General features: G+C 33.8%; 1 pseudogene; it reads left to right on the forward strand.

Moving 5' to 3' along the window:
- The first annotated feature begins 261 nt into the window (after nucleotides 1–261).
- LOC149529279 (uncharacterized) lies at nucleotides 262–20,443 on the forward strand (annotated as a pseudogene).
- The last annotated feature ends 798 nt before the right edge of the window (nucleotides 20,444–21,241 follow it).

The following is a 21,241-nucleotide window of genomic DNA, read 5'->3' on the forward strand; positions in this document are numbered from 1 at the left end:
ATATATGTGTGTGTGTGTGTGTGTGTGTGTGTGTGTGTGTGTGTGTGTGCTGTATATTAAAAAGGTCTATATGTATATATGCATTAAGTTTATGTTGTAATTAATTGCTATTAGTTAAAATGGGGTTTAAACCCGCGATGGTTATTAGCTATGTGTTTTGCACATCATATTTTCAAAAGACAAAGTTTACTAACCTAAAACCCTATATGGGTCTCGATGCTTTGAATGAGGTTTATGTTAATGATTATTATCCAAACATATATGGCGGTGGCAGATTTATTTCCATCTGTACTCGACATTGTGGAAGTGGTTCAGTTGCTTTTAATGCTCATTTAAAGAGGAATTATTTCATTGAAGTGCTTGGTCATTTTTGTATGTGTACATTTCAGTTCTTGTTATGTTTGGGCCCAGAATTTGGCCACATTTTTTTGTATGTTTTGCATCTGTGATGCTTATGGCTAAAATCCAGCATCATGGAGGACTTGGTCAATTGGGCTTTCTTGTTTATCAATCCGAGCATTGTTGGAATCCACAGTATCATTCATTATCAGATTTTTCATTGTTGGACATCTGGTTTTGGTTTAGGGTAGCAGCAAATTTGGTTGTTGGGCTTCGTTTTGAGTTTCCATCTTCTGAAATTTGGAGGTAGGGGGCATTTCCTTACCTATTCCTTTACTATTTTGGGTGTTAACGTTGTTTAAAGGAGTTGTAGAGACTACAACTTTCTTCTAAAAAGATGTTTGTTGATACCCAGGTATGGGTATAAGCAGGGTTGGGCATGAGTGTCGAGATCTATTTATATCCATATTTGGATATTGGTTACATATATACATCTATGTTTTGTGTTTTGCTGTTTTCTTTGGGCCTTAGATGGTTTCTAAACTCTGTGTATAAATCCTGAGGTAGTTTGTGTGTTGCAAGTTCATTTAATATGTAGACATTTTGTTATGAAAATAGGTTGTGACATAGATCACAGCTTTACTATGATATGGGGTTTGGTTTGGATTCGGTTATTTTGTAATAGTTATGTTCATGCTTGTGTTTGCTGTGATTATATGTGGTATGACCTAGTTGTAGAAAATAACTATATATGCTTATGATTTTGGGTAGTTGCATGGACTAAGGGTTATGTGTACCAATGTATATTTGTTTGTAGTTGGAGGCGATATCATTGTTACAGTATGTTTGAAATAGGAGGTGTAAAACTAAACTTGTTTTATGAATACAAACATGAGTACGATGTAGGAAGCGAACCACTATGCATGTTATGAAATATGGGTATTAGAAGTTATATGTTATCGAGATGTTGGAACTAAAAACGTAGACAACAGTCGAATCACTAAATGAAATTAGGGGCAGACTCTTCAACAAACAGTTAGTGGGAACCGTAGATAAATTCAAACCAGCAAGTAATATCATTATGTTATTAGGTTATTATGTTTTTGAGTTATTGTGTTAAACTGGGGAATTTGGTTTATACAGGGCCGAGCTTTGGGAGAAACCATGTTTCGAGTTTATTAATATGTGTGGTTCAGCCATAGTCATGAACTAGCATTAGGTTGCAGTCTCATGACTGATTGAGGGCACTGTTACTCTGTTTCATGAGTTAGATAACTGGAACCGAGGATTAAGTTATTATGTTATACAACATGCTTGAAATTCTTTAACTCGGACATTATGTATTTAAACAATAATATGGTGATCCATGTATGGTTACTGTTAGTAAGGACATTCTGTCAAATAGATGAAAAAGGGAAACTCAAAGAAAGTAGAAAATTCTCTGTGACAGCATTAATGAACATTATAATTTGTTTTCTTATTTAAATATAGAATTTATTTTCAATAAAGAGCTAAGGATTTATATTTTTGTTGTGATTAAGTTGTTTGAAGGAATATAATGACTGTCGTGACTAGAAACCGAGAGCAATCTTATGTGAATGTTAATATGAAACTCGATATAAACAGAGGAAACATAGAGATGGCTTAATTTGGTTATTATAATATGAGGAAGTTTGAGTTATAACTACCTATTGTTTTGAGATATTATCCACAATTGAATATGACATCATTTGAAAAAATAGAGGCATTGACAGTTGCTATTATTTCTATATTAATGTGGATATTTTATGAACAGTTAGTATATGCTCTGTAGTATTGATGTATTACATCCTTATTATTATTTTGATTATTGGCATGATGAAAGTTACTATAAATTTTATGAATCACATTTTATATTGTATTCTAATATTATATTTCATATGCTGATGTGATTATAATTGAATGGTGGCTTTTCGCTATACAGTAGTATAACTGCAGTAGACATTTGAATATTAACAACTTTGTTAATGATCATTCGTTAAAGTAATAGCTGTATTTAGATTCTATTATGTTTAATTTTGATTATGAAGTGTTTTAATAGCATTTAAGGATCATTCTGAGAAAAGATGTGTTGAAAAAACATTGTTTTATTATTAAGATGAATTTTAGTTTTTTTTTTAAAATTAAAATGAAAGTAGTACAAGAATTGAGGTAGATATTGATATATGTTTGATGATGTGTCATTTTAAACAAGAATATCATGTGCATGTTGATTGTTATCTTGGTCAGTTCGGTGTTAAGTGTAGATGGTTAGGTTAACAGGGAATTAAATTATAGTATGAAGATTTTGTAAGTATCGTTGAGCTGTGCAATAGTTCAATGGTATTTATGAGATCTTGATATTATAGGTTTTAGTTTTGTTGTTGTAATTATCTATATTTACCTTTGAACTTGGCAGAATAAGATGTGTTTCAGATGGATTAAAGGATGTAGTATCATGTTGTAAATTGATTAATATCTATTGCATGTACATTCTTAGTATATCTGTTTGATGTATATTTTAAGAATAGCAGTGATGAACATATATCGGGGTGGCTGGATTTGGTTATCCGATTTAGTTAATTAATTCAATGATAACTTAAAATGGTATTGGGTGGGTTAATTACATATAAAATATAATTGGCCTTACCTATGACTTAAACCTATATGGTTAAGTACAGAGAATAAGGCATATCTCTATTCTGTCATTGACAAGTATAATATAGATTACCGTTATGTGTTGACTATGAGCATACCATACATGGATGTAGAATCTTAGTGCCATAACGATGACACCTTAGTATATATATGATTCATTTACGGGTTATTCTTAGTGCGAGTTTAATTTTGCATTTTTAAGTAAATGTTTACTTCTTTCATATTAATTTGAAACTGCACTATGTTAACGTGGTTCAGATATCTGCATTACAATTATGTATATGTTTATTCTAACATGTATGCAGGTGGATTACACTTTTTAACTTAGTGTTTACTGAGCCCCCTTATTGTGTTGTGTTGCATTGTTATATGTTTTCGAGGTGTTTCAAGAATGTTTAGCAAGTAACCAAAGATGACTATTGAAGTTACTTTTGAAACAGCATTTAGGGATTCCTATGTTAGACATAGGTGTTTAGAAACGATGGTGTACTACATTATTGTACTAAACTTGATTTGTATTAGCATCATTTTGGAAACATATATGGATGATATTTTATTTCTTATTGAGGTTGTCAGATTAAGAATGATTCAATGTGTGTATTTGTACTTAAAAAAAAATTATTGCGATTATGGTATTTGTTCTTTGTTTGCATTTCTGTTGGTTATGCTTAGTGTGGCATTACAAACACAGTATCATCTAGAAATATTTCTACCAAGACAATCTTATTTTTTGGTCCTTCCTTTATATACAAGCTATTGTTATCATTAGTTCCTTGAAAACCAATCTGAATAAGATAGTTATGCAATATTTCATACCATGCTTTAGGGGCTTGTTTCAAACCATACAGTGCCTTGTGTAATTTTCAAACCATGTTCTTTTTGTCTGAATCAACAAAACCTTCAAGTTGTTTAATATAAACCTCTTCATCCAGTATACCATTGAGGAATGCTGACTTGACATCCATCTGATAAACTTTGAATTCTTTGTGAGCAACATATGCTAGTAAGGTTCTGACTCCTTCCAATCTTGCAACAGGAGCAAAAGTTTCTCCATAGTCTATTCCTTCTTCTTGAGCATATCCTTTGCATACTAGTCTAGCTTTGTTTCTTGATACCTTACCATCTTCACCTAACTTGTTTCTGAATACCCACTTAGTTTCAATCATATTTTTATCTTTAGGTCTAGGTACAAGAGTCCATGTCTTATTTTTTTCTATTTGTTCTATCTCTTCATTCATAGCTTCAATCCAACTATCAGTTCCCAATGCATCTTTGATATTTCTAGGTTCAAAATCAGCAAGTAAACAAGTACCTTTCAACTTATTTCTTATCATTGTTCCTTCAGATTTATCTCTAATGATCTGATCTACTGAATGATGTCTCTTGACATACTTAGCTAATATAGGTTCCTTGCCTTTTGAATTAATTTCATTATTATCCTCTTGCATTTCAACTTCAGGTTCTATCTGTTCTGGCTCGGTAGATATTTACTCGATAGATTTTGGCTCGAGTCCTTTAGACTCAGTAGACACTTGCTCGGTAGTCACGGAATTTAACTCAATTTTCTGTGGCTCGATTTGAACTTCTTGTAACTCGGTTATAGATGACTTGGGAGTAGAAGATTCTTGATTCTCTGATGTAACTAGTACTGTATCAGGTTCAATGAAGATAAACCTTCTATAATCTTTCGGTTCCCTTTTGCTTTCTTCTTCAGTCCTTTCTGCAAACTCATCAACTTTCACATGCGCACTTTCTATGACTTTGTGAGTAGACAAGTTCAAACATCTATATGCCTTACTTTTGCATGAGTATCCAAAGAATATACCTTCATCACCTTTCACATCAAATTTTCCTTTTCTAGATTCTTTCAAAATGTAACATTTACTTCCAAATACCTTAAGGTAACTTACATTAGGTTTATAGCCATACCATAACTCATGGGGGGTTTTGAATGAGTCTTTCTTCAGTTGTACTCAGTTCAGGGTATGAACTACAGTGTTGATAGCTTCCTTCTAGTATTTGATAGCAATGCTCTTTTCAATCATTAAAGTTCTTGCACAATCCATGATGGATCTGTTCCTTCTTTTAGCTATTCCATTTTGCTGGGGTGTTCGAGGGGCTGATACCTGTCTTTTGATTCCTCTTTCAATGCAAAAGTTATTAAACTCATGCGAAATGAATTCTCCACCTTTTTCTGACCTCAAGCATTTGAATCTTTTCCCTGTTTCTTTTTCTACTCTGGCCAAATACCATTTGAATTTTTCAAATACTTCTGATTTGTTTCTTAGATACATGACTGTCATCATTCTTGAGTAATCATCAACAAAAAGAATGAAGAACTTTTCTCCAGTATAGCTTTCAATTCCAATGGGTCCACATAAATTAGTATGCACAATTTCTAATATATCTTCAAACTGATAGTTTTTACTTTTAAAACTAGTCTTTCCCATTTTACCAATCTGACAATTTTTGCATAGACCGACCTCAGGTTTCTTTATGTTAGGAATGCCTCTTACTTTCTTGAATTTGCTTATCTTTACTAAATTATCAAAATTTAAATGACACAACCTTTTATACCATAACCAACTTTCTTCAACTTGAGCAATGAAACATGAACATTCACCTAGTTCAAGATAGAACAAGTTACTTTTAGTTTGAGTACCTGATCCAATCAGCTTTCCTTTGCCATCCAGTAGTCTTGCTTTACCATGCATGAATTCTACTTTGAATCCATTATTGAGCAGCTATGCCACACTTAAAAAATTATTCTTTTGTCCTTTTACCCAATAGGCATTATCACATATAAGTTCTTTGGTTAGAGAGATTCTCCCTCTTCCTTTTATACAACAAGGTTCATTGTTACCAAATCTTACACTGCCACCATCATAGTCTTCAAAGCATTCAAACTTAGTTTTTTCGCCAGTCATGTGATGAGAAAAACCACTATCTATGATCCATGTATCATTTTTGCTCATATGAGAAATGAGTGCCATTTCCTCATCATTATCAGACTCATCTTTTAGAGCAATGTAGACAATTTCATCTTCTTCTTCATCATTAGAATCATTAGAATCTTTGGCCATAAAACATGTTTTCTTACCTTTATCCTTGAATGATCTGAAGTCTTTCTTGCGATTGAACTTGTATCCTTTCTTCTCATCTTTGTTCTGCTTGTTTGGGCATCTAGCAGCAATATGACCAATTTCTTCACATGAAAAATAGATTAAAGAAACTTTACCTCTATATTTTCCTCTGCCTTTAGAATATTTCCTTGCTAGTAGAGCTTCAATCACTTCAAGATCACTGTCTGAACTTTGGTCTGATTCATCTTCACTTTCTGACTGAGATTCCTTTTTCTTTTTACTGTTCTCCTTGAGTGAAAGCTTGGCTTCAAATGCTAACTCAATGTTCTTGGAAGCCAGAACATAGTTGTCAAAGTTGTCTAGTTCAAATGTAGTTAATCTTCCAACTATGGCCTCTAGGTTTATCTTATGATTTGCTTCACATCTTCTTTCTTGAATTGCAGAAACTCTGATTGCATAAATGGGAAGTAGAGTTCTGAGAACTTTACTTATAACTGTCTCTTTCTTGATATCTCCTCTAGATGCTTTGATTGCACTGACACATGTTTTGACTCTTTCAACATATTTTGTAATGTTTTCATCCTCTCTCATTCTCATTTGATCAAATTTTCCTCTCAGACTTTCTGCTTTGGCTCTTCTAACATTATCATCTCCTCCATAGATCTCTTTTAGCTTTTCCCACATTTCAAAAGCAGATTTGCAGTCCTTGATATCATCAAATTCTTCATAACTTAGAGTAGATGCTATATCTATCATCATAATGTTGTGGGTCTTCTTTTCAGCAATATCATTGACAGATAGTGTATTAGCTAGTTCTGCATATTTTTCATCGAGATATTTTAGTCTTGTGTCTCCAACAGAAGCTAGATGAAGTTTCATCAACCATTGCCATGCTGAGAAGTTGTTCTTGTTAAGTCTTGGAATTTACCTTTTATAAGACATCCTGATCTTTGGCTTAGATCCTTGAAATCTTATCCTGCAAGCACCAAAAGCTCTGATACCAATTATTGGAAATAGAGATGGAGTAACTGAGAGGGGAGGGGTGAATCAGTTACCACAAAAATAAATCCATAGATCCTTAGATGTCTTAAAATATAGTTGCTGTTGACACTCGATAACCACACAAATAAATGCTAAAACTTGATAGATGTTCTGTTAACTTATTAAGCATTTAAAGTGATTAACAGGCATGCATAAAGGAAATAACATGAACACAAGAGACACCAGATTTAATGTGGAAACTCAATATGGGAAAAACCACCAAGTAACTAGTCACCAATTTTCACTCTTCTGAAGTGAGCCCTATTAGGAGCCAACCTTGTTAAAGGTTACAAAACACATTGTTAGGTGTGACCCTATTAGAGGATTTAATCACCCTGTAAGGAGTGGCCTGGTTGGAGGTCTTAAGAACAATTCAACTGAATTTTCACCTTGTTAGAGGATTTACAAAATGGCTATTAAACCAATGCTATTAAGAGATTTTGAATCAATGTTACAATGATTAGAAAGCAACAATGAAGTGATCTGAAATATATGCAACTTATCTTTGTTGAATACAAATCTCTGTTTTGCTTCACTAGATCCTCACTGATCGAATACAACTTTGTAGCTCCATAAGGATATCTAATCCTTCCACAACATTCACTCATATATTCAATATTCACTCATTCCATTTACATCCATACATTTGCACTCTTATGCATCCACACTCTTACATATTCATGAATTCACAACTTGACCTTTCATATATACTTTATAGATTGTCAAGTTGGCTCAACTACAAGTTACAACAACTGAAAAATATTAAAGCAGTCGGCTGCAAACATTGCACAAAACAATTAAACTTAATTCCTTAGAACAATAAAATTCTTTGCTGCCTGACCCAGCTTGGTGACCACTGCTCCAGAATGGTTTCCCTTGTGTTAACCAAGTGAAGCTTGGTAAAAATTGCAAACCTTGCAACTTCCTTTGGAGACCGAGTTAACTCAGTAAAAACTGACCTTCTATAGCTTACCGAGTGAGCTTGGTAAAAACTAACTTTCTCTTCGATGACTTAGTGAACTCGGTAGACATTCTCTTTCCCTTTGTTAACCTTGGGAGCTTGGTTAACATTAACTTTCTTCTACAAAATCCTTTGATGCTTGAGTGAGCTCCGTAAGAGCTAACTTTCCTTTATGTTGTTCATGAATGTTCGGTAGACACTGTAAATTGCTTTGCTGACCGTCTGAGCTCAGTAGACTCTGTCTGATGGCTGATATGACATTTGTGTAACATCAAAGAAGATACACAATTAACAATTGTATCCAACAGTGCATTCCTCAATTTATAATGAATGGATGGATATAAAGGGTCCATATGCTGGCCTAATATTGAAAGCCAAAGATGTAACCTTGCTAGGATCCCAAGTATCTACTACTGCTATTAATTTGGGAATCACTATATGATTCAAAATGTTATGAAGTATTGAAGCCAGTAGTAACTTCTCCCATGTCTCTAAAAACTATAGAACAGGTTCAGGGTCCCTTGGCTCCTAGGAATTTGTAGTATCTATTCTCACTACTAGAAGAATAATGTTAGTTAAGAGTTGAGTGTAAGGAGTTGAAGGAGAAAATTCTACCTCTATGCAAATTCATATTCATAAGGCTAATTGCTTAGGGTCCATTTGGTTCCTGGAAGATAACAGGAATTGGCCTTTCCCAATCTAGATTTGAAAATATTTGCATTTGTTTCAGAATTGGTAAAATGGAATTAGCATACCAGAGTTCCGATTTTGCCTCAAAACCAGGTTTTCCAATTTCCTACTAGCAAGTAGGAATTGAAAATCAAAACCTGGTTATGTTTTTTAAGGAGTGTAAAAATAGTATATTGGACTACTTTTTGAAATTTTCTTTCAATTCCATGCTTATGCATAAAAATGTGTCTTCACACACATCTTCCTAGTGAAACAAATAGCTTAAGTAAAATCCCAAAAATCAGAATGAAGATTTGTAAAACCTTGATTTGGCTAAACCAAGGTTTGGAGAAATCCAAGTTTTTCAAATTCTACGAACCAAATGGACCCTTATAGAAGCCTCTATCACAATAACTTTACCTTTAAATAGTGCAAAGGATGTATGTATATGTATATGTATATGTATGTATGCATGTATGTATGAATATACATGTGTATATGTATATATACATGCACACACATATGTCTATGTGTGTGTGTGTGTGTATAGAGAGAGAGTATGTGTGTGTGTGTGTGTGTGTGTGTGTGTGTGAGAGAGAGAGAGAGAGAGAGAGAGAGAGAGAGAGAGAGAGAGAGAGAGAGAGAGAGAGAGAGAGATCTTGTGGACTATGGAGATCAGTGGAGATCTAGGATTTCATTATCATTCCCTTGTGATTGTTGCATTCTGTTGTCGTGCCCTTGTGATCTCTTTATACATATGTATGTATGTATGTATGCATGTATATAAACAGAGAGATCTTGGCGCTACAAAAAAATAATAAAACTCACTCAATAGGTAGCATGGCCACAAATGCAATGGCAATGCCTATTGGTAAGTAGATTCCTCTTTTTCTCTCATTTTTCATGTGTTTATTTCACTTGAACTATTATTTCTTAGGGGGAATTTTGTAATATTTGATTAATTTTATGTAGAGGCAATGAGGACATTCTTGGATGTACCTATGTTAGGTGTACGAGAATCACTAAGGAATTGTGATGAATTGCTTGTGCGTAATTAAGATGGACTTCCCCTGAGAGTACTAGAACACAATGAGGACATTCTAAGTACTTTAAAGATTGATAATTTCTTACATATTTTAAATGTTAATGGGGAATTTAGATTTTTTGGAGGGTGGGGGGGGGGAGGCTTCCACCTTCACATGGTTGGCCCTGATTAGTAGAGAATATTAAACTATTCTCGTAACCAAGTGAAGATCAACATTAACCTATGATTGCATGAAAACTAACTATGTGAATCTCTTGGTTTTAGGCAATGCAGAAGGAGGCCATAGTTCACTATGCAATCTCAATCCATATGCATATGACATCAAGTGCAGCTAATTTGTTAGAGGTCTTTGATTAGGTGTTTTTAGTTATAAACCATCATGAAAATTGTAACTTTGACTCTTATAGGCAAGGGTAATGTCCTTAGTATGCAAGAAAATCAAGACTTTCTATGTGCTAGCTTGCTGAGGAAATTCTCTTGGTCATAAAAGCTAGAGTTGTAATGTTAATGATAGTCCATAATTTTAAAAACTTAATAAATTTATTAAATAAATGTAATTATGCTAAATTTTTTCAGCTATACCTAATGTCCATGTATATAGATCTAGAGTGGAAAAATCTTATTTTGGATGCAACATAAAAATGACATGCATCGGAAGATGGGAAAATGATGTCACTTTTGTAGGCCTAGAACCTTTTTTGTACTTTAAAGATTGATCATTTCTTAAAGATTTTAGATGTTAACAGGGAATTTAGATGTTGGGGGGGGTGCGTGGGGCCAAATGAGCTTCTACCTTCATGTGGCTAGCCCTAATTAGTAGAGAATATTGAACTATTCTCGAAACCAAGTGAAGCTCAACATTAACCTATGATTGCATGATAACTAACTATGTGAATCTATTAGTTTCAGGCAATGCAAAAGGATGTCATAGTTCAATATGTAGATTAAATGTGAATGGTAAACAAAATAGATTGATTTGATAACAAAAACATGTATCCACACAAATGCCACAACTATAAAGGATATATTGATATCAATTGGCACTTGTATGACAAATGATTACAAATAACGATTTACAGACATTTGTTAGACATGTCAAATCTCTATCCCTTGTATAACATTTATTAATGACTCCACTCTTAAGATGATCCAAAGATAAACACTTATTTGGCTCCCTTTTCCTATGGTCTTCAAAATAAGATGAGCACTTGAATACTGTTCATAGAACCAACTAGAAAAAAAGGTGTAAGCCACTCATTATTATACTCTCAAAAATATCATCTATAATATGGCTATATAAAACAAATTAAACTCCAATGACCCATGGTATTTTGTACGTAGAACATCTACCCATTGAATTTATAGGTTAGTCATGTATAACTAATCTTCATTGCTGCAAAAAAGAATTGATAATATTCTTACTGGTAAAAGGACCTTTTTAGACAAGCAATATTTTTTCAATAATCTGGCTACCTGTGGCAATCATGACAACCTATTTTGATGGATAGTTGTTGCTCCCATAGTCAACTATCACATACACATCACAAGTGGGATGAATTGTTCTAATGGGTAGCCGTCACTTCCACAACAAAACTAGCATATACCCATCACAAGTGCGATGCTTGACTGAAAGCTTAAGTCATCATAGTTGAGATGGTCTACTATTGCAATTGGGATGGTGTAAAGATGAACTCTTGCACTTTCTTTCTTCCAATTTATGACCGTTTTAGCCATCACAATTGTGACAAACATCCTTGCCATCACAATTTATGATAGCAAAAGTTTGACGCTCATCCGATGGGAGCCAATTCATGGTACTATCACTTGGGCAATGGGTGGACATCATAATTACAATGACTTGCCATAGTAGTGACTTCTTCATTTTGATTCAAAGAGTTTGTCAGGACCCATTCTTGTTGAATTAGGCATGCTTATTTAACTCCAAACACTTTATCTTAGTGAAAACTATTTGTTGAGATTGGTTCCTATTAACTTAGGCATACTTACTCAACTCAAAGAGATTTATTTGAAAAATACTTATTAGGCATGATTCCCACCACCCTTTCCAATTGCACTTGTCTCCAAAATTTGCAGTTATATGACAATCAATTAACTAGTCACATTCCTTGGCAATTTGCAAAGCTATCAGAGTTACAAGTATTGCTTTTATGGCTCATTGGAGAAATCCCAACCTCCCTTTTAAATCTTACTCAACTTCAACATATTGAATTAAATGAGAATCAAATAAGTGATACAATGCCATTGGAATTTGAAAAATTGGTCTACATTCCTTTTTTTTTATAGTAGCAAATAATCTCATGAGAAAAAGAAATGAATTTCCTTTTCCAACATCCTTTACTAATTGCTCCTCATTCCAAGAAGTAGGCTTTTCTTTCAATCATTTCATTGGGATTTTGCCTCCTTGTATTAGTCAACTATCAAGCCAACTGTATCTATTGAGTCGAAACCATAATAAAATTGAGGGGAGCAGACCAAGTGGTATTGGAAACCTTATGAAGTTGGGAGAATTAAATTTATTTGACATTCATTTCAATGGGAACATTCCATCCACACTTGACCATCTTTTAAATATTGAAATATTGTATTTGGACAAAAATAGTTTATATAGACAAATACCATAAAATTTAGGGCACACAAAAAGTCTTTGATAGTTATAATTGAGTGAAAACATGATCTTCGGTCAAGTTCCAGCTAGTCTTGGCAATCTTCCACAACTAAGGCATCTTATTCTTCATCACAATCAACTTTTAGGGAAAGTGTGTGCTAACTTAGGGAGATGTATAAATTTGGAAAAGGTGGCCTTAGCCAACAACAAACTACAAGGAAATAGACCTCCTCAATGGTCAAGTCTTATGAATCTTTGATTAAATTTCAATGTTTCAAGTAATTTATTGGAAGGTTATATATTAGTAATGACACCATGGCAATGGTTCAAGCCACAGATGTGCCTCTCAACAACTTCTCAAGTGAAATTTTAGCTGCATTATCAAGTTGTACAAACTAACAATATTTGAAACTTTCATCGAACTCATTTTGGAGGTCAATACCAATATCACTTGCCAATCTAAAAAATCTTCAAGACATTGATCTCTCTAGAAATAATTTGTTAAGTAAAATTTAATTGGCGTTCCAAGATATAAAAATGCTTCAACATATTAATGTCTCTTCAAACAACTTAAAAGGAGAGGTTCTAGAAGAAGGAGTGTTTGTAATGATTGATAAGTCAATAGTTTTAGGAAATTGTGGCCTTTATGGATAGTGGATTAATCTGCCACCATGCTTACATGCCAAAAAAAAAAAAATGTCAACCTTCAAAAAGGTGATAGTACTAGTTGTGATTGGTATTGCAATATTTGTCATGTCTTCTATATCGTTTCTAATATTTTATAGGACACATATTGATGAAAATTTCATTAACTAAAACATTAGACCAAAAATAATTTTATAAGAAGAACTTGCAAATGCAACTGGTGGATTTAGCTAAACTAATCAACTAGGGGTTGGTAGTTTTGGATTTTTTTATAGGGAAATTCTCAACAATGGTTCACATATTGCTATTAAAGTCTTCAATTTACAAGATGAAAATGCCCTCCAAAATTTTAAGAGAGAATGCAATGTATTAAAAAGAGTTAGGCATTGTAATTTTATAAAAATTATTTCAGCTTACTATAACCATGATTTTAAGGCATTGGTTCTTCCTTTCATGTCAAATGGGAGTTTGGAGAGGTGGTTATACCCTGAGGGAGAAGATAAATGTAAATTAACTTTGGCTAACTAATTAAAAATAGCAAAGGGGATAGCACAAGGAATGGAATATCTACACCACTATTGTTGTGTGCAAGTGATGAAGGGTGCTCCCCTTAAAACCATAAACTCATAATACAAACAAAGAAACAATAAAAAATGTGAGAACAAAATATGGACTTCTTATTTGTGCCACAAATGCAGAATTACATAATTCACAAGTACAATATGCTAACTCACATGGTGCCCTTTTTATAGTAATCTGCAAGACTAAGCTACGAACTGCCACCTAGAGTTGTCCTAAACAATGTTCAAGCCTTTCTTAAATAGGTAATTTTATACCACCTTAGAAGATTCTAGATGCTCATACTTAATACATAGGGCCGACAGAACCTAACAATACATATAGAGTTAGATAAATACATTTTTGATGAACTATTTTTGATATTTCAGTTGCCCAATTTCAGAAGGCCATAACTCTTAAACCATTGTTCTAATTGGCTATTATAACCACTTTTTGAAAATGTCAGCTCCTAATTTGCAGGCTTGGAATTGTGCTAGCACCCTTCCATTGAGTTTTCGGACCTCATAAGGGCACTCTAATGCCTCTAAGGGTGAGCTTGCAAATTTTTCTACAAATGTTTTCATTGAAAGTCCACAATAACTTCTTTGATACTTAAGCTAGAGCAATGAGATTTTTATGGTAGGTTTATAATTCCAAAATGAACCTTCATGTAGAAAATGAGAATGTTCCAAGGTTGTACGAGAAACTTACTAAAAAATAGCAAGTTCCCATAAATAGTAACCACCTTGTCTACTAGTTCTTATTAAAATAGAAAAGATTGAAAATAAAATATTTTTGGGTGTTGCAAGATTTCTCTTACACCTAGGATGCTCTTGCATCAAACACTTGGGGTAATTTGAGAAGTGATTCCATCATGTCTCGGGTGTTCAAAGGAAAAACAAGTTAGATAACCTCCTCCTTTGCTAGCCATGATGAATCCTCTATTGCCCCCCCTTCCATTTGACCATATATTTCTCATAAGTTTTGCTTCTGAAACTTTTGCCAATACGACTGTCCAGTATCTCCTCAATCTCCTTTATAGCTGAACTAGTTGCTAGAATGCTCCATTATGCTTCTGCAACTTCATCTCCATCACCTCCTTCACAATAATTTGTCAAATCTAAAATATTAAATACTAGTGAAATATTAAATGCAGTAGGAAACTCCACTTCATAAGCATTTCCAGAATCATGCCTTTTTCACTATCTTGCATGGTCCAAACTTCTTCATCTTCATCTTATTATATGTACCCACTAGAAAATGCTCCTTTCTCAAATGAACCATAAATTTATCTCTAAACTGAAATTCCTTATACCTCCTTTTCACATCTACCTTAGCCTTGTATTGTGTTTTCACCTTTATCATGTGTTTTCTCACCTCCTCATGGATGTTCTTCAAATGCTCAACAAATTCTTCTGCTTCAACACTACTTATCTCTCCTTTATAAAAATGCCTCAATTCAAAAACATTTCTAGGACTATTCCCATATACAATCTAGAATGGTGATTTACTAGTACTCCTATTGATAGAATTATTATATGCAACCTCTACTTGTGGTAAAATCATATCCCATCTTCTTGGTTTATCTCCAAGCAAACACTTCAATAAGTTTTCCAAACTATGATTCACAACTTTTGTCTATCCATCAGTCTCTCGATGATGTGATGAACTGAACTTCATATCTATCTTCAACTTCTTCCATAATGTACACTAGAAATACTCAACAAATTTGGTATCTCAATCTAAAACTATACTCTTTGGAAGACCATGTAGTCTCAACACTTCTTCAAAAAAAAATTATGCTACATGAACAAAATCGCTAGTCTTCTTACAAGGAATAAAATATTCCATCTTTGAAAACTTGTCAACCACCACATAAATAGAATCATGCCTACAATGTGTCCTTGATAATCCAAGAACAAAATCCATGCTGACATCCTCTCATGGTTTCTTTGGTACAAGTAATGGCTGATACAAGCCTGTATTCTGCTTCACTCCTTTCGCCATCTAACATGCTCTACAACTTTGTACAAACTTCTTCACATCTTTCTATAATTGTGGCTAGTAATAATTCTTAGCAACGAAAGCTATGGTTCTATATCTACCATTTAAATATCTAACCAATCCTCCAATATGCTTATCCTTAATGAGATTCTCTCTCATTGAACTTCTAGGAATGCACAACTAGCTTCCTTTGAACAACATACTATCTTGGATCATGAAATCAAACCATTTTGTCCTGTCAAATGTAATGGGTTCTATACAAGCCTTCTATGCTTTACCAAAATTGGGACCATCTAGATACAAAGTATTGAGTTTATTGAACCCAACCACCTCTATCTGCATTTATCTCAATAAAAGTTTTCTTCTACTAAGAGCATTTGCAACTTTGTTACACTTCCCACTCATGTGTTTCAAAAGAAATGTATAACTATACAAAAAATCAACCCACTTAAAATGCCTTTAGTTTAAGTTTCCTTGACTATTTAAATATTACAAATCTTGATGATCAGTATACAAAACAAACTCCTTAGGAAGAAGCTAGTGTCTCCACTTTTTCAGTGCTTGAACTACAGCATAAAATCCCTGATCATAAAAAAAAAAAAATTCTTTTGGAATCATTCAATTTCTCACTAAAGTAAGCAATAGGTCTACCTTCTTGGCTCATAAAAACTCCTATTTCAGTACCACTAGCATCACAATCTACTTGAAAAACCTTGTTAAAATCATGATGTGCTAAAACGGGCTGCTTAGTAACTTTCTATTTCAACAAATTGAAAATTTTATCTACTCCTACAATCCACTTAAATTCATTCCTATCCCCTCTCATTGTTTCAATCAAGGGTCCAAAAATACTACTAAAACCTCTTATGAACTTTCTATAAAGCCTAGCTAGTCCATGAAAAGATCTTACCTCTATCGTACTCCTTAGAGTAGGTCATTCATCACCTTCTTTGATACAAATCTGATGGTACCCACTCTTTAGATCTATCTTTGTGAAATATGCAGCTCCACTGAAACAATCCATAATATCACCCATCCTTGGAAATGGAAATCTACACTTGATTGTGATCTTGTTGATAGTGCAAGAATATATGCACATCCTTCATTCTCCATTCTTCTTTGGTGCTAATACTGCTAGTACAACACATGGACTCAGACTCTCTTGAGTCAACCCCTTCTACAATAACTCATGAACTTGCCTATTCAATGCTTCACTTTCTACTAGTGTCATTCTATGTGCTACTTTGTTTGGAAAATTGGCTCTTGGAACCAAATCCATCTGGTGACTAATCTTCCTCATTGGGAGCAATCCACCAGGTACATTATCTGATACAATATCCAGAAAAATCTCCCAACATATCTATAACTTTTGTAGTACCTATTCTACTTCTTCTTTAATATATTTTTTGGAATTATAGAAAAATACATGTGCTCACACTTCATACCTTTGAGAAACTCCCTTCCATCAACAAAACATATTTTGGTAGCACTATATACCTTTTCTTCTCTATCCTTCAACAACTTCAACTTATGTTTCACTCCATCCTTGGTCAAAGTGTAGGTATTTTCTTGCCTATTGTGTACAACATGCCTGTTAATCTGCCATGGCCTACCCAACAACATATGACATATGTCCATAGGTATGATATCACAAAGTACTTCATCCTGGTAGCTTCCAATCTTGAACTTCACTGAAAACTACTCATTGACCATGACCTTATGATCATCTTGCACCCAAGCAATGCAGTATGGATGTAGGTTTTTTTGTCTCTTCAGCTTCAAATTTGTGACCGTCATTTCTGACACCCTATTGTCAATACTTCCACCATCAATGATCACATCACAACACTTATCTTCACATCTGCACCTTGTGTTAAACAAGCTCCTTCTTTGATTAGGTTCATTCTCACCACTTAGTAGGACTCTTCCATTAACTAGGACTTATCCTCTTTCAGCATCTTCAAAATGTGAGGATCTCACTTTTTCATCAACATGTGCAACTCTAGCTTGGCCTTCTCTTCTTTGATCTATCATTCCTTGGCATTGGGTACATTCAAATGCTTTATTCCCTTCTTCTCTATAGTGAAAACATTTCCCATGGAAGATTCCTCTTCTAGATCTGAGTCTGTTGCCTCTTCCTTTCTGATCTCTATTGTTTTGATCATGGAAACAATTGGAATTATTTCCCCTTTGGTTCTAATTATTACTTCCAACCTCATCCTTATTCTCTTGATCATCATTACAACCTCCATAAGATCGTCCACCAGATCTTCCACTGTAACCTCTTCTTTTATTCTTATTGCCAAACTTCTTGTTTTGTTTTTCTTCAACTCTTAGGGAAAATCAGTATGCCTCCTCAATATTGTTCATTCAAACCAGACTCAAATCATCCTAAATGCTTCTCCTTAACCCTTTAAGATAACAAGTAACTTTCTCCTTATCAGCTTCTACATGTCCAGTTCTAATGAGAACTTGGTAGAACTCTTTAGTATACTCTTGAACAAATTTTCCCACTTGTTTTGTTCCTTGCATTTTCTTCAATAGATCAAACTCATAATCCATAGGAATGAATTGTTACTTCAATTTAGCTATCATTTGATCATATCTAGTGATTTTGTCCTTTCCCTTTCTATTTTTCTCCAACTAAACCTTGTGCCACCAAATCTTTGCACGTCCCTTCATTTTTTCCCTCACAAACTTGACCCTATTTGGATCCTCAATATCTTCATACTCAAAGTACTCCTCCAGTTCATTGATCCAATCGACTAGCTCCTCTGGGTTAAGATTTCCTAAAAATGTGGGAACCTCAAACTTAGGTATTTTTTGAATCTTGGAGATGGCCCTAAAAAATCTCTCTTCCTCTTGGTCTAGAATTGCCTCTGTGTCAACATTTTTATCTACTTCATTCTCATCCTCGCTTTCATCTCTTATAGGAAGATTTGTTCCTCTATGTGTTTTTTCTTCTAATTATTACATTTTTCTTTGGAGGGCTTGAAAACCCTTAGGTGCAACACCTACAGTTCTTCCACTATGCTCTCTTTATGGAGGCACTTTTGTGCTTCCACTAAAACCCTAGTGCAAACTACCTCACAATTTGTGATCTATCTACACACTTAGCCTATACCACAGTCCTAGTGCGAACTACCTCATACTCGGTGATCTATCCACACACTCAGGAACTTTGGCTCTGATACCACTTGATGAAGGGTGCTCCCCTTAATACCATAAACTCATAACAAAAATAAAGAAAAAACAACAAATACAAGAATAAAATGTGGACTTCTTATTTATGTTGCAAATGTGGAATTACAGAATTCACAAATACAATATGCTAACCCACATGATACCTTTATTATAGTAATCTACAAGACTAAGCTGTGAACTACCACATAGAGCTGTCCTAGGTAATGTTTAGGCCTTTCTTAAATATGAAATTTTATGCCACCCCAGAAGGTTCTAGATGCTCAAACATAATACATAGGGCCAACAAACCCTAATAATATATACAGAATCAGCTAAATACATTTTTGACAAATTATTTTAGATATTCCAATAGACCAACTTTAGAAGCCCATAACTCTCAAACCATTGCTTCGATTGGCTATTATAACCACTTTTCAAAAACACTAGCTTCTTATCTACAGGCTTGGAATGGTGCTAGCACCCTTCTATCAAGTTTTTGAACCTCATCCAAGCACTCTAAGGCCTACAATGGTGAGCCTGAATATTTTTTTACAAATTTTTCCATTGAAAATTTGTAATAACTTCTCTGATACTTAAGATGGAGAAACGAGATTTTTATGGTAGGCTTATAATTCCAAAATGAATCTTCATGTAGAAAATGAGAATATTTCAAGCTCATATGAGAAACTTACTAAAAAATAGCAAGTTCCCATAAATAGTAACCACCCTGCCTACTAGTCCTTATTAAAATAGAAAAGACTAAAAATAAAATATTTTTGGGTGATGCAAGATTTCTCTTACACCCAGGATGCTCTTGCATCATCAAGTCATACATTGTGACCTAAACCTAACAATATATTATTAGATGATGACATGACTTCATATATAGAAGATTTCAAAATTACAAGAGTCTTTTTTGAGAGTTCAATGAATTCAATGTCTTCTTCAAGTGTACTAAATGGATCTATTGGCTACTTTGCACTAGGTATAAAAGTTTGTATCATTAGAACATAAATGATCATTGACTATTTTTAATTTTTAGAATGATTTCATATACCTTCAAAATCATTGATTATTATATATTGTAATGTAGAGTATGGAATGGGCGGAAAGATTTCAACCAAAGGAGATGTATATAGCTATGGAATTCTACTTTTAGAATTATCAACAAGGAGGACCATCAGATAACATGTTTGTAGGAGGTAATTAATCTACTAAAATGGACAAGTGCATATTTTCCAAATAAAACCCTAGAGGTGATGGACAACCAACTACTCATAGATGTTGATGAGTCAAATAAAGCAATGGTATTCACATGTCTTATTGAAATCATACAAATTGGGTTGATTTATACAAGGGAGGTTCCATACCAATGTCCAACTATGATGGAGGATTTTCAAAAGTTAGAAAAAATAACAAGTGTAACTCTTGGTACTCCAAGAACTTTTCATTTTCCCATAGATATCTCACCTATTCTTGAGCAAACCAACAATCCAAAAAATATTTATGAAGAGAGCTCTAAAAATTGATCGACATCTACATCTTATCTTTCCACTCATATTATCAACTATTGATTCTTTCTATATAAGGAACAATGTTCAAGATACAACTAAAGCTACTTAGGAATTCTAGTTTGAGGCATCTCTACACTCATTAGAAGTACCCATCTCTAGGCATGTTGCATTTGGTTGTATTGTGGTGTTTGGCTCAACATTATGTTGGAAATATAAGAGGAGTAACCAAGAGGGGAGGGGTGAATCAATTATGACGAAAACAATTCCAAATCCCTTAGATGTTAATAATAACTTCTCATTGAATCAAATCCTTTTACTGCTTGGTTAGAACTAGATATACATTGGAACTCAGTTAACAAAGCAGTCTTAAGATATTAATGTGTATTAAATTTTAGTAACTTAGTTGTAGAAACATAAAGTATTAAGTAAATAACATGAACACATGAGACACCAAGATTTAATATGGAAACCCATTTTGGGAAAACTACCATTGCAACTAGTTACAAATTTTCACTCTTCTAAAGTGAGCCTTGTTAGGTGCTAACCCTATTAAAGGTTACAAAAAACACGGTTAAGTGTGACCCTATAAGAGGATTTTAATCACCCTATTAGGAGTGGACTTGTTAGAGGTCTTAAGACTCTTCAATCTAGAAATTCCACCTTGTTAGAGGATTTACAAAATGACTATTAAGTCAACTTTGTGAGGAGATTTCTTCACTACTACAATTATTAGAGAGTAACAATGATTGACTTGATTGATGAAGCAACTGACTTTTTAGATTCTAATCACTATTCTATTTTATCCTCTGTATCCTCCTTGATCAAAATATTCTTTGAAGATCCTTGGATACTTTTTCTTCAATTAGATATCCATCTTATTTCACATCTTTCTCATAC

Source organism: Cupressus sempervirens, chromosome 11 (genome assembly GCF_028749045.1).
Source record: "Cupressus sempervirens isolate cs-2001-9-10 chromosome 11, ASM2874904v1, whole genome shotgun sequence".
Lineage (NCBI taxonomy): Eukaryota > Viridiplantae > Streptophyta > Pinopsida > Cupressales > Cupressaceae > Cupressus > Cupressus sempervirens.